Below are 14142 nucleotides of genomic sequence, written 5' to 3'. Positions count from 1 at the left end.
CAGCCCGGGGCCCGTTTCCCCGGAAGCACTTTCCCCCTCCCCCTCGTCCTCTCCGCCGAGCGGCGGCATCCACTTCCGGGCCCAGCCGACTCGGGTAGGAGCGAGAAAGCGGGAGGGAAAGAAAGCTGTAGGGCCGGAGGTGCAGCCTGGGAGGCGGGACTAATGGAATCGGGGCGGGAGCGCACATGCGCAAAGGAAGAGGGGGCCTATCCCGGCCGCCATCTTGGTAGAGGGCATCTGAGTGGATCACGTGGACAACAGAGGGGCGGGGCCAGGGGACTTGGCAACAAAAGTGGGTAGCCGAGGTGGGGATGCGAAGGTTGTTGGAAAGCAGTTCTGGAATCTGCCTGTAGTTCTCTTTGCATCCAAGATTCTGTTCTGCTACTTCGTCCTGATAATCCCTCTTCCAGAATCTCTCATTGTTCTATATGATCGCTAGCATTTAGTATTTAAATATAGAAAACTAAAGAACTGCCTTTCCTTCCACTTTCCTCTCCGCCCCCCCCCCCCCCCCGCAAGTCTCAAAGTTGAGGCAGGATGACCACTTGTCAGAAATGTATGTAGAGGGAATTTCTGGTCATCCTGTGGCCAGTTCTTGTGCCCCCTTTTCTTCTGGATCCCAAGATCTAGGGTTGCTTGGCTTAGGGTCTGTGAACTTAATGTTTTATGAGTAATTTAATGACTGTTTCAATGTAATTGTTTTCCTTTGTAATTTTTTATTTTATGACTTTGAAAACATTTTTGGGAGGGAGTTGGTAGGCTTTGCCACGAGACTGCCAAAGGGGCACCAATATTTCTTCCTTCAGTTACTGCACATTACTACTCCTTTCCCGTGTTGCAATCTGTTTTCCCACCAGGTTAGTTTCTATGCCTGGATTGCTCTCCGTCCTCTTAGAACTCCTGGTTTCCTTCAGGTTTTAGCTCCAGCATTGTCTTCTGCATGAGTTTTCCTTTGGTCATCCTTCCCCACCCTCCCCTACCCCCAAGCTGATAGTGCATTTCTATTTTTTTTCTTTAAATCTGCCAGGAACAATTTTATTAAATTTACAGAGTGCTTGTCTTAAAGTTAGGAGGGAAGCTAGGTGGTGCAGTGGATAGAGCACCAGTGCAGGAGTCAGGAGGACCTGAGTTCAAATCTCACCTCAGACACTTGACACTCACTAGCTGTGTGACCTTAGGCAAGTCACTTAATCCCAGTTGCCTCATCCTGGGTCATCTCCAGTCATCCTGATGAATATCTGGTCACTAGATTCAGATGGCTCTGGAGGAGAAGGGAGGCTGGTGACCTGCACAGCCCTCCCTCACTCAAAACAAAGTCAAGTGCAAGTCATGTCATTATTTATCTGATGGCATGGTCTTCTTTGGCAATGAAGGACGAACACACAAATAAAGTTAGGAAGATTCATCTTTGTGAGTTCAAATCTGGTCTCAGACACTTACTAACAGTTTGACCCTGGGTAAGTTACTTAACCCTGTTTGCTTCAGTTTTCTCATTTGTAAAAAAAAATGAGCTAGAGAAGGAAATGGCACACCACTCTAGTATCTTTGCCAAGAATACTCCAGATGGGGTCCTGAAGAGTCAGACACAACTAAAACAACTGAACAACAACAACAACATATCCAAGGGATTTTTTAGTTTGGAGAGAAAGATGTCTAGAAATGACAGTCTTCCTTGTCCTCTGATATAACTCTGCCCAAAAATGATTTGACAGAACATTTATAGGAATCTAGAAAAAGGAAAAGGTCATAATATGTTAAAATATAGCTTTGGGCTGACATTCTGGAACTACTTAATTCCTTCCTGCACCACTCCCCTTAAGTACTTCAAAATTCAGAAAAGAAGACCATGTTCTTATCTGGGTTATGGCACCCACAGTGGGAGGGAAGGCAGTGATCCCATCTAGACTAGAGTCAAGTTTGGTTATGATGCCTATTCCATTTCACAGGAAAACTCTAGCTTTTGTGCTTTCAGCTTTTCTAAAAGAAGGATTCTGGAAAGAGTTTTCAACTGAAGAAATTTCTCACTATTACTAGAGACACTAAAAAAAGTTTTTAACATGCTTTCACAAATTCTCCCTTTTATGTTTTTGCACAATTTGAAACATAGTCTGTACTTATTAATTTTAATTTTGTACTTGCTCACATAGCAAGATACATTACTCTAGTTAGTCCAAAATATGGACCAGTATCTCTCTTTTGCTTTTTCAGATGGCAGCAAAGCAGTAAGACCAGGACATGGTCTATTCTCAATTCTGTGACTATATACCACATGGTATGTTAGGGTTAAGACATTACCATGAATTGGGTACAGAAAATATTTTATCCAGTGCTATTCCTGAATGGAGATTCTGTGTCCATAATTGTGTTCTCCCTACATAACTATCATTTTCATCATGAGCATGTGCTTTCTATTATCTCATCAAGTACAACCACATCCTCATCTCAGAATTTTGTGCACGCTGCAACTAGTTGGTTTTAAAGGTCAGAAAGTCTATTAATTCCCTATTCTATACCAAATATCGGGAGTTATTCCAGGAACACTCACTGCTAGGTACCCTGGGTGGGTGGGAGGGGAGGCTGAGTCCCTTACCTCGGGATGAATTAGTGTCCCATACACAGCCTGCCCAGTGTCTAAGAGTCAATGTGCAAACTCCCTTCATGGGCACATAGGTATCATGAACCTTCTCTTGCAAGTTTACTTTGCTTGACTTTGCTTGTGTCTTATCTTATCTTACTGTTAAAATGTATCCTTTTTGAGGTCTGGGATGTTTGATTTTTGTCTTTGTATCTCCCTCAGCCCTGTTAGGTATTAGGTCCTTATATGCTTGTTGGTAGAAAAACATACCCTAAGTTTTCTCTTACACATCTTTCTGGAGGGCGTGGCTCATAGTCAGCTGTTCTCTAGGGAGAGCTCCTTTTAAAAATACAGCTCTTGAAGGTTTACAAAGTATTTTACATATGTTATCTCATTTGATCCTTACCATAACATTGTGTGGTAGTTGTTATTATTATCTACATTTTACTGGTGAGGAAATAAGTCAAGAGGGGTTAAATGACTTGCTCTTGGGTCACTGAGAGTCCAAGGAAGGATTAGATTGCTGGCTTTATCTCTTAAATCTAACACTCTAACACCGTTCCACCTAGCATTTTGTATTGATATATTTTTTTTTACATCACTTACATTTCCCAGTGCAGTCTCTCCATCTTTCAAAAAGCCAACTCCTATAGAAAAGAATTTTTAAAAAGGGGAGAAAAAATTTAGAAAAACCAATCCACACATTAAAAAAGTCTGGAAAATATTTGTAATATTCCATACTGGGGCCATGCTTTTTTATTTGCAATTTTGCAACCTTCACTTTTGATTATTTTGCGGTGGTGCTTTCCATTTATATTGTTTTGTAGTTATTGTGTATAGTTTCTTGTTGCTACTTTCTTCACTCTGCATCAGTTGTAAGTCTTTCCATACTTCTATGTATCCATCATATTGATAATTTCTTACAGAACAGTAATATTCCATTACATTCATGTAGCCAGACTTATTTAGCTGTTTGAGCATCTACTTTGTTTTCAGTTCTTTACGCCTAATATGGGGCCTTTATCTCCTCGAGTTACATGCCTAGCATCGGAGCCTTTTAGTCACTTTCTTTTCAGGATTCCAAATTGCTTTCTGGGATAGTTGGATCCAGCTTTACTGGGGCTCTTATGAATATGCCTGTTTTCTCACAGTCCTTCAGACATCAACTTTTCCCTTCTTTTGATATCTTTGTCAATTGTGAGGTGTACCTTAGAGCTGTTTTGATTTCCTTTCTCTTTTAGTGATTTAGAATAGTTTTTCATGTGGTAATAGTTTGCTGTTCTTTAAGAACTATTTGTTCAAATCCTTTGACCACTTAACGTTATCAATTTGGGGAACAGCTTTTGATCAGAAACACCCTTTCTAAAGATATAGAACTTTGGGAACCTCAGGCAGAAAGGAAACCAAGACTTCCTATTCTATTGTTTGTCGTGAAAGTCTTTTCTAACACTTGAAATCCCCAGCAGAGGAAGAGAAGACTTTTCTTATGTAGAAGAGTGAAGGATTGGTATTCATAACTCATTGGGCTTCCTCTTGTGGATGGGAAGGAAATTCATAGATGTTTGTCCCAAAGCTTCTTGGTGTTTTTTTTCCAATCCCACTGTCCCCAGCGCAGAAAGACTGCAAAACAGGTAGGTGGAAGCTCATCTCCTTTATTGATTCTTTGTTTGGTATTGGTGCTGAGGAATTGGGAAAGGGCTAAAAGGAAGGGGAAGACAAGATGGGAGTCTAAGGAAATCAGTTGGGTGCTAATTCAAGTAGCTTAGGAATTTTAAGCTCTCTCTTGGTTAGTGGTGTTATAAATCACATTAACAAATGTTTGTCAAATGCTAACAAACCCTATCCCTATGTATAAAATTCCAGGGACTTCCTCCTACTTAACTGCTTGCTGTACTTTTCTGTCACAGAAAACCAAATGCCTCTTGTGCTCTGAGAGTGGTAACAAAAATAGAGAAGACTCAGAAAGAGAATGTTTCAACAATATCTCTCCAGCTTATCTGAACCTCTTTTTTTCCCTCAACTGTTCTACTCCATGTCCTCATTACAGCATATCTGGATGATTGCTATATCTTCCTAACCAGTGTTCCAGTTTTCTTCTGTCTTGCCTCCTCCATCTTCTGTGTTGATTCTAGGGAAACCAGGTAAATTAGGCCATGGGTTGATCACAACACTTCTTTGCTCAGATCCCCCCTTCAGGGGATCCCCATTTTCTACCAAGCCATTTGAGATCATAGATAGTCTGGCTCTTATTAGGTATGTACTGTTGTGCCACGCATTGTGCACACAGATAGAAAGAATGAAATAATCTATCCTGAAGGAGCTCTCATTCTTATTAGGGAAACCAAACATATATAAAAGGATATGCAGAATAATCAGAAGTAAACACGAAATAGCTAAATACAAGGTAGTTTGGGTTACCAGGAAAGACATGTAGAAGGTGGTGCTTGAGTTTCTTCTCGAAGGAAGAGAGAATTCTCTGAAGCAGAGGCAGGAGAGAGAGCATTCCAGCCATGGAGGACAGCCATTGCAAAGACACAGCAATAAGCGTTAGTCTTGAGGAGCAGAGAGGAGCCTCGTTTTGTAGAACCAGCAAGGGCCGAGTGTTCAGTAAGATTAGAAAGGGAGGTTGGGGTCAGGTTGTGGGTGACTTTAAAGCAGAACAGAGAAAACAGATTCCCACATTGGCCTTACACAAAAGTGTCTTGTTTTGTGTTTGAGCCTATCACCTCTCGGTTAGGAGTTGGATGGCATGTTTGTTCTTGGTCTCCCAAAATTGTGGGCTGGTCATTGAATCAGTGAGTTCTTAAGTCTTTCAAAGTTATTTTCTTTATGTTTTTGTTGTTGTATAAATTTGTTCTGCTCACTTCACTTTGTGGTCAGTTCATAAAAATCTTTTAGTTTTTGCAGAAAGATTAGTTTAGTCATTTTTGGGGACATATTACATTCCATTCTTGGCAGCTAGGTGGTGCAGTAAATAAAGCACTGGGTATGGAGTCAGGAAGACCAGAGTTCAGATGTGGCCTCAGACATTTGCTGGCTGGCCACCAGCTTGGACAGATCACTTCACTTATCTCTGTCTCAGTTTCCTCATCTGTAAAGTGGGGATAGTAATAGCACCTGCCTCCCAGAGTGGCTCAGAGGTTAATATAAAATATTTGTAAAGCTTTTTGCAAACCTCAAAGCACTATATAAATGCTATTAGTATTATTGTTATTATGTACCATAATTTTTTTGGCTATTCCCCAATAGATGGGTGTCTCCTTAGTGTATGGTTTTTTCTGCTATAAAAAAAGGTTGTTAAAACCATTTTTGTCCTTTGGAGTTTAGTAGTGAAAATGCTGGTTCAAAGGGCATGCATAATTTGGTGACATTTTTAGCATAGTTCCAAATTCCTGAACCAATTCACTGTTCAGTCAACAGTGTATCAGTGTGTCTTTTCCTGAAGTGCCTCTAACACTTGTAATTTTCTTTTTTTGTTATCTTAGGCAGTCTAATGTGTGGAACCTGGGAATTGCTTTCATTTGAATTTCTCTCATTATTAGGGATTTGGAGCCTTTTTTTTCACATCTCTGTTGATTTTTTCCTTTGAAAGCTACCAGTCCATATCTTTTGACTATTTATCTATTAACGAATGGCTCTTATAGAAATGCCAGTCTTAAAAGGAAATACTGTTATAGTAGAAAGAATATTATGGAGGCACCCAAAAGGCTCAGTAGATAGGGTGCTGGACCTGGAGTCAGGAAGACCGGAATTCAGATCCATCTTCAGACACTCACTGGCTATATGACCCTGGGCAAGAACTTAACCTCTGTTTGCCTTAATTCAATTCACTGGAGAAGGAAATGGCAAACCATTCCAATATCTTTGCCAAGAAAACCCCATATGGAGTCACAGTGAGTCACACGACTGAACCATTGGACAGTAACAACTGAAAGTATGTTAAGGATTGGGTGACTTGGATTTCAAACTCAGTTTCCTTCTCTGTCTAGCCATTTGACCATGTGATGTCGTTTCTCCTTTTGTAGCTTAGCTTCCCCTCCCTAAGTGAATGTACTAACTTCTGTCCTACTCTAATTCAGTAATTAAGAGGATCAAATGTAAAAATGAATATGAAAGAAGCTTTGGAAAGTATAATCCCCCATACAGATGTAGAGCGGTTCTGGCTTGCTTGACCTCCACTGCTTTTTGGCTTATACAAGCTTGATATAAACGAATAGCATTGTCATGCAGAATGATGATTGATTCATTCCATAAACATAGGATGGAAAACATACATTGTATTCTGTGGAGGATTCTGGTTCTTGGGTGAGACTCAGAGGTGTATGAGGATTTCTTCTCTCAAGGGGCTTATGGTCCAGCGGGGAGACCAATCCTCCTCCTAGTTGCTGGGATAAGAGGCATTATGTCATTTTGCTCTGGTTTATCTTTAACTACATTATCAATTTGGGTGGTAAATTGTGGAATTTGGATCTTTGTTGAGAAGGGCAAAACTTTAGTTTTTTAAAGTTAGACTTAAATCTTAGACTCTCAATAGAAGAGCTCCTTATAGGTATCTCCATTGATTCCTTGAGCTGGCCCTCACCTGTGTCACCTCAGTTAGAAGTCTTTGCTGCCTTTTATTACCTCTAGTAGAAAAATATTGATTCCTTAAACCTCTCTCAATTTCTCCTTCTTGTATTTCTCAGGCTTCTTGATGGGAAAAGTTATTTGATGGGTCTAGCCCAAGTTGTACCAATCCATCAGTCAGCAAGCAATTATTAAGCACCTACTGTGTGCCAGCCATTGTGCTAATTCCTGGATACATGAAAATGAAGAAGGAAATGATCTGTGTGTGGAAGACCTTAAGTTCCAATGGGGAAGTCAACAAGGACATGCATGAGTATGTACAGTTAAACATAGAGTGAAAAAATATAGAATAAAAACAAGGCAAGATCAGGAAAAGCTTCATGTAGAAGATGGTTCTTGAGCTTCATCTTAAAGGAAAGGTGGGATCCTGAGGCACAGGGGAGGAGGGGGTTCATTGTAGGCCTGTGTGGTGGCCAGTGCAAAGGAAGGGTGACCAAAGGAGGTCCCTTGCCCAGACCTCAGGGTGCTTGAGGGAGAGTACTGGGCCCTGAGACTGGAGAGAGGGGTTGGGCCCAGGTCAGAAAGAGATTTAAAAGCTAGACAGAAATGTTAAGCTGTTTGCTTTTATGTTATTTACAATAGAAGTGGAAAGCACCAGGTTCAGTTCCATTCTACTCAATTTTCCTTCACTTAAGTTCAGCAAACATTTTTTGTGCTTGGAGAATACAGTGATGAAAAGATGAAAAACAATAGAATTTTATTTCCTCTCAAAGAAAGCAATCAATTCTTATCCTCTGTAATTTTTGGATTATCCCCCAACTTTTCTTCTCCTTTCAGGGAGCATTTATTAAGTATCTCCCATGTGCCAGGTGTAATCTCTGCTCTCAAGGAGTTCATATTCTACTGAAGGAGAGGGGAAGAAATAAATAGGCATAAGTAGATAAGGATGCTAGAAGTAGTACATGTTTTGTGTAGGGAACAGATGTTACAGTCAAGGGTAGGGGGTAGGGCCCATAGAATCACAGGGTTTAGAGCTGGGAGGGACCCTAGCTTCACTTACAGATTAAGAAATTGAGGAAGCATAATTTTACACACCCATGTCCTCTGATGTCACATCCAAGGCTGTTGGGTGTACACCATGCTGACCCCTTTACTAGATTGTAATCTTTATGAAAGAGGAGCCATGTCATGTTTCCCCACAATGGAGAAATGGAGAAAGAACTGTGGGGATTTGATCCAACAAACACTTATTAAGCAAGGTGCTTTGCTAGTCTCTAGGGGTACAAAGAGCAAAAGGAGGACTGCTCCTGCCTCTGAGCCTTCTAATGTGGCCCACTGGAGGAAGAGTTGCCCTGATAGTCTGGGCAACCTGAGTTTAAATGGTTGTGTGCCTGGGCCTCAGATTCCTCTTCTGTAAAGTGGGCATACTAATAACTCAAATGACATAGAAAGGTAAGTATGACATTCGTCTTATCCTGTAAAAGGGAATTATCATTATTTCTTTTTCCATGGCAGAATCATTTCTGCAATTTTTGCTTTTTCTTAGATTTTATGTTTTCTTTATATTTCTATAATTTTTTTATTTTCTGTAGATTTTTTTCCCCACAGTTGTTCTAGGTTATGAGGAATCTCATTTGTCCCAGTGGGATTTTTCTGATGTGCTATATGACAGTCTTCCCAAGGCATAGAACTAACCACGTTATTTCATTACTTAAAGCCTTTGGTAGATCCCTACTTCTTCCCAGACAAAATACAATCTTCTCAAGAATCATTTAATTTCTTCTTTAGTCTAGCTTTCTTCTAGCTGGAACGTTACTCCCCTTTACATACTCTACATTTCAGCCAAACTTGACCACCATCTGTTCCCAGAACTCAGTATGCTGTGCCCTGGCATCTGCCCCCTGAGCTTGCAATGGATTGGCTTCTCGTCCCTGCTTTTCAGGGTCATTATTCAGGGCTTTTCTCCATCTTTCTCTTGGAAGCCTTCCCTGGTTTCCTCAGGTGTGCCTATCCCTTTCTCCGGTGCTCTTGCTGAGCTTGAACTTCTTTCACTCAGAGCCGTGTTCCAGCTGCCTGAGGTAGCTGCATGAACAGCCTCCTCCCCTTCATCCTGTCTAGTCTGTGAGCTGTGTAAGAGCAGGGACAGGTGTTTTATCTTTGTATCTCTAGAATCTGGCAATTACTAAGCCTTGCTAAATAAGTGCTGATTAAATTGTTTTCTCCAGGGTCCACCTGGGGGGCTGTGTGGTCAGGGTTTATTTTTTCTTTCTTTTTGACATCTCTATCCTATGGAGAAACACAACATAGCTCCTGTTTTTTTGTTTTGTTTTGTTTTGTTTTGTTTCTTGAAGCTTTTATTGGAGTAATGGGGCTTTAACATGGCATAGCGAAAATGGCACTGAAACTGATGTTCAAGGAAATGGATTTGAGTCCGTGTCTTGGGACGAGTCACTTCTCCTCTCTGAAGCCTTGGTTTCCTCCTTTATCTCTTGACCTCTAGCATTCCCTCTCTATTAAATCCTGAGCTAAGCCCCTCACCCGGTTCCCATTCCTATTCCTGTTCATCACTTCACTTTCTCTTGTTAAGAGACCACTTTGGTTGGGTAATAGAAATTGTTGTCTCTGCACACAGCTGAGCTTTTTGGTCAGGAGTCACTGGAATGAGCTAGAGACATTCCCTGACTTTAACCACATCCTTTTTTTAGTAAAGAAAATATTGCAACATAGTCTAGAGAAGAGAGGGAAAGCTTATCCACTTATCCACTTTTCCTTGTAATGGGTTGATGTTTTTGATGAGGGAAAAGAGGTAACAGCTTTCTGACCCTTTGAAGATTAACTTTAAAAAAATTCAGTCAAAGGGGGCAATCAGCCTACAACTCAGATTCATCCTACCCTTTGGAATTTTATCAAGGCTGAAGCTGAAGCAATTCTCCTATTTGTGAAGGTAAGCACTTATTGAGGGAAGGAATTGCTCCCAGTGAATGGTTTATTGGGAAAACTAAGGCCTGAAGGGATTTAACCATTCGTTCCTGAATTTTTGTCCCAGATTACCTATGACTAGTGTGACTGTAAATTTTGGACATCTAGCCAGAAATCAAGTTTCCTCTGGCCAGGTGATCTAGGCTGGTTTCCTTGGGAAGTCCAGGCTTCCCTTCCATCTAGACTCAGTTTCTCCATCAGTGCTTCCAAGGATCAGAATAGGAATTGAACTTGTGATTTCATTGAGATAGGGAGCTGCCAGTTCAGGTTGGCACTTTCTCTGCAATTTGTAATTGACCACAGCAGTGGTAGCCAATATTTCCCTTCTCAGCAAAAAAAAAAAAAAAAATTGAGCGTGCATTTTATATATATATATGAGTATGTGTGTGTACATATATGTATATATGAATTTAGTTATAAATTGTATACATGTACTACTATACTAATAATTAGATACATTATAAAACACAAAAGTAGAAATAAAAATCAGATGATATGATTATGAAATATTTTATCCTGGAATCACTAGGAAGCCATGAAATTTATTGAGTAAGGGAGTAAATAACATGATTGGGCCTGTGTTTTAGGAAAAACACTTTAGCAGCTAGCTGTGTGGAGAATGGATTAGAATGGGGAGAGACTGAGTCAGGAAGACCAGTTAAGGAAACTGTAGTCCAGGTGGGAAGTGATCAGGGTCTGAACTAGGGTGGTGGCTTTGTGTCTGATATGAGAGATATTGTGGAGATAGAAGGGATGTTTGGTAAGTGAGTGGATCCTGGGATGAGGACAGGTGAGGAGTCAGAATGGCACCAATTTGGATGACTATAAGGATAGTGGTACTGTCCACAGAAATATGGAAATTTAGAAAAGAAGTGGGTTTGGAGGGAAAGATAAGAAGATCTGTGATGCATATTGCAAACTGTTCATGCCTGCTCATCCTGTTTGACTTGCTCTGTCCCACTGAAAAAGGAAAAGGCAGGGCTCTTACTCACATTATCACTGATCCCATTTCTGAGGGGAGCAAAGGATAGAATATGGTGGGGCATGGTATGCATAAAAAGGCAACAACCACCACTAGGGGATGTGTGTAATTTTCTTGTTGGAGATAAGCCCTGCCCTTTGGAGTCAGACCACAATCCCTTGCATCCCTACTCTGTAGATCACTGCCATAGAGCAGTGCGAGGTTCAGTGATTTGCCTAGGGCTACACAGCCTTTGTTGGTCCTAAGTGGGACTTGAAACCCCGCCTTTCTGGCTCTAAGGCCCCTCCTCATCTGCAGAAACTCTTCCATAAGTAAACCTACTGAGCTTCCCCTTTATCTCCAGCACTGGTGTCTGACCTAATTCTCATAAAATGTTCTGACAGAAGTGACCTCCAGAATCAATGTAGGACAATTTCTTCATTCTCCACCTTCAGTTCTTTTTCTTTGTTACAATTTCTTGGATGCATTCCTGTTTGTTGCCCATAAATGAGGAACTCTGAAGACAGCCCTTGTCTCCTTTTAATGGCTTTACTTGTTTTCCTGACATGCTCAGAAAGGGCAAAGTCCTATATTAGAGAAAAAAAAAAGCAAGATAAATTTAACTTATCTCCTCTTACGGTTGAATGTAATTCATACCTCTACAGGCTCTACAAGCCTGGTTACACTTGTCTGGGCTAGTTTGAGATATCAGTGGACTGCATATACAGGAGTACTTTCCTCTTTGGGAAGGGGAAGCTCTTTTTTTCTTTTGATTTAATTTTTTAAATTTAAATTTTATTTTTAGTAGCACTTTGTAGTATTTTTCACTTTCACTTTTTTGTTTTGTTTGTTTGTTTGGGACCTGGCCCTGCAAGCACCAAGGCAGACAGACGGTATTTGTATATTAGGGGTAAGTGTAGGTGTCAGACTCACAAGGAAGTTCCAGACCTCCATAAAGCATTGCGATATTTATTTTCCTGACCCCTGAATTCCATTCCTTGCCTTTGAGTCTTTCCCCAGATTGTACCTGGTGCCTTTGTCCTCCCTCTTACCCTTAGAAAGCTCATCGAGATTTAGGGAGCAGTTCAGATGCCACCTTCTCCAGGTAGCCTTTCTTGATTCCTCTGACTTGTAGAGACTACATCTCTCTATAAGCCAAGCTAGGCTAAGGTAGTTTTTTTTTTTCCTGTAAAAGTTATTGAGTAGATTTGACATGCTCAAACTTGTGATTTATGAAAATCATTTTGGTGGCTGAATGGAGATTGGACTGGAGTGGGGAGAGACTTCAAGGAGGCATACCCATCAGCATGCAATTGCAGTAGTCGAGGTGTGAGATGATGAGGGTCTGCACCAGAGTGGTGGCAGTGTCGGGAGAGAAGGGCATATGTTCAAGAGATGTTGCAAAGGTGAAATCAACAGGCCTTGGCAACAGCTTGGATATGAGGGTGAGAGATAGTGAAAAGTCCAATATGGCTCCTAGGTTGTGGGTGGTGGAGGTGAGGATGGTTTTAGGGGACATAATTGAGTTTCAGATGTCTACTGTACATCCATTTCAAGGAGTGTGAAAGGCAGTTGGAGATGCAAGATTAGAGTTCAACATAGAGTTTGGGGCAGGAGAGGTAGATTTGAGAATCATCAGCAGAGAGAGAGTAATTAAATCATGGGAGCTAAAGAGATCACCAAGTGAAGTAGCATGGAGGAAGGAGAGAAGAGGACCTAGAACCAAACTTTGTGGGACACCTAGAGTTAATAGGCGTGATCTGGAAGAGGATCCCCCAAAGAAGACTGAGGAGTGATTAGAACCAGGGCAGAACCCAGAGAAAAGAGAGTATCAGGAAGGAGAGAGTGATCCACAATGTCAAAAAATGCAGAGAGATGGAGGAGAATAAAGATTGAGAAAATACCATTGGACTTGGCAACTAAGAGATCATTAGTAACTTTGGAGAGAGCAGTTTCAGTGGAATGATATGGTTGGAAGCCAGATTTTAAAGGGTTGAGAGCGAGAAGAGAGAGGGTAGAGGCACCTAAATATAGAGGACCTTTTCAAGGATTTTAGCTACAAATGGCATAGTGAAGGGGAGGGAAGGATAAAGCAAAAGCTTTTATCATGTTGGAAGAGACATGGGCACGTTTGTAGGTAGTAGAGAATGCATCAGTAGAAAGGAAGAGATTGAAAATAAGTGAAAGACATGTATAATTAGTATTGCTTGCCTTCTCAATGGATGGGGAAGGGACCAAAGGGAAGGAGAGAATTCAGAACTCAAAATTGGAAAACAATGAATGTTAAAAATTAATAAATCATAAATGTATTTTTAAAAAAGTGGGAGTGCAGATGAGAGGGGGCAGTTTGTTGGAGGAGATGGACTGAAATGGGGTCACTTGAACAAGATAGATAAGAATTGAAGCTCTTCACCTGGACAGTGTTGGTTTTACTATGGAACTGACTCCCTAGTGGCCTGGTCCTTGCCTGGTCCTTGCCTGACCGCAGCAGCATCTTGAATTGTGCTTGTCTCTTGACAACTGATATGGCCATCTTCTCTGTTGAAGTATGAATGGAGATACAGATGAAGAGAGGATACAAAGTTCAGAAAGCAACCTTTTACCCTGTGGTGGGAATCCTGCACCTTTTGCTAAAGGACCATTTTGACCTCAGGGTTGAGGGGTCAGTCCTTTCTCTGTGCCAGAATCTCAGAAATTGCTCTGTCAGCCTCTCTCTGTGAATCATTTCCCTGGGACCCAGGGATATTCAGAGACTAAAAAATGAGCCAACTTTTCCCAGGAAGCATATTTATCTGGGTTTTCCCTATGTTCTGTTCCCCTAGCAGAAGGTAAGCTTCCTGAGGGTAGGGACTTTCATATTGTATACTTAGTATAGTTGATATTTGCACATAGTAGGTGTTTAATAAATGTTTATTTATAAGAGAAGAAGAAACAAAGTTCTATGCTAAGTCTCAGGAAGGAAAGATATTTCTCAGCTGCAGAGATCAAGGGAGATTTCAGGCAAAAAAAAACATCTTTGAACTGGAAATGGAGAGAACCTAGGGAAAAGTGTGAATGAAGG

General features: G+C 41.0%; 1 protein-coding gene across 3 annotated transcripts in view; it reads left to right on the top strand.

Moving 5' to 3' along the window:
- The window catches only part of CSAD (cysteine sulfinic acid decarboxylase), a 40448-nt gene that overhangs the window by 148 nt on the left and 26158 nt on the right, over positions 1 to 14142 (top strand). Inside the window, exon 1 of one of the 3 annotated variants that reach the window (XM_072654796.1) lies at positions 7435 to 7454. The exons of 1 other annotated variant lie outside the window; for it this stretch is intronic. The gene's annotated coding sequence lies outside the window, so the exon portion shown is untranslated. Of the gene's footprint in view, positions 1 to 7434; positions 7455 to 9989; positions 10086 to 14142 lie in introns of those variants that run through there. One more of the 3 variants, XM_072654798.1, reaches the window with a different exon arrangement.

This window comes from Notamacropus eugenii, chromosome 3 (assembly GCF_028372415.1).
Source record: "Notamacropus eugenii isolate mMacEug1 chromosome 3, mMacEug1.pri_v2, whole genome shotgun sequence".
In the NCBI taxonomy this organism is placed as follows: Eukaryota; Metazoa; Chordata; class Mammalia; order Diprotodontia; family Macropodidae; genus Notamacropus; species Notamacropus eugenii.
This window is presented reverse-complemented; position numbering and strand designations above follow the sequence as displayed.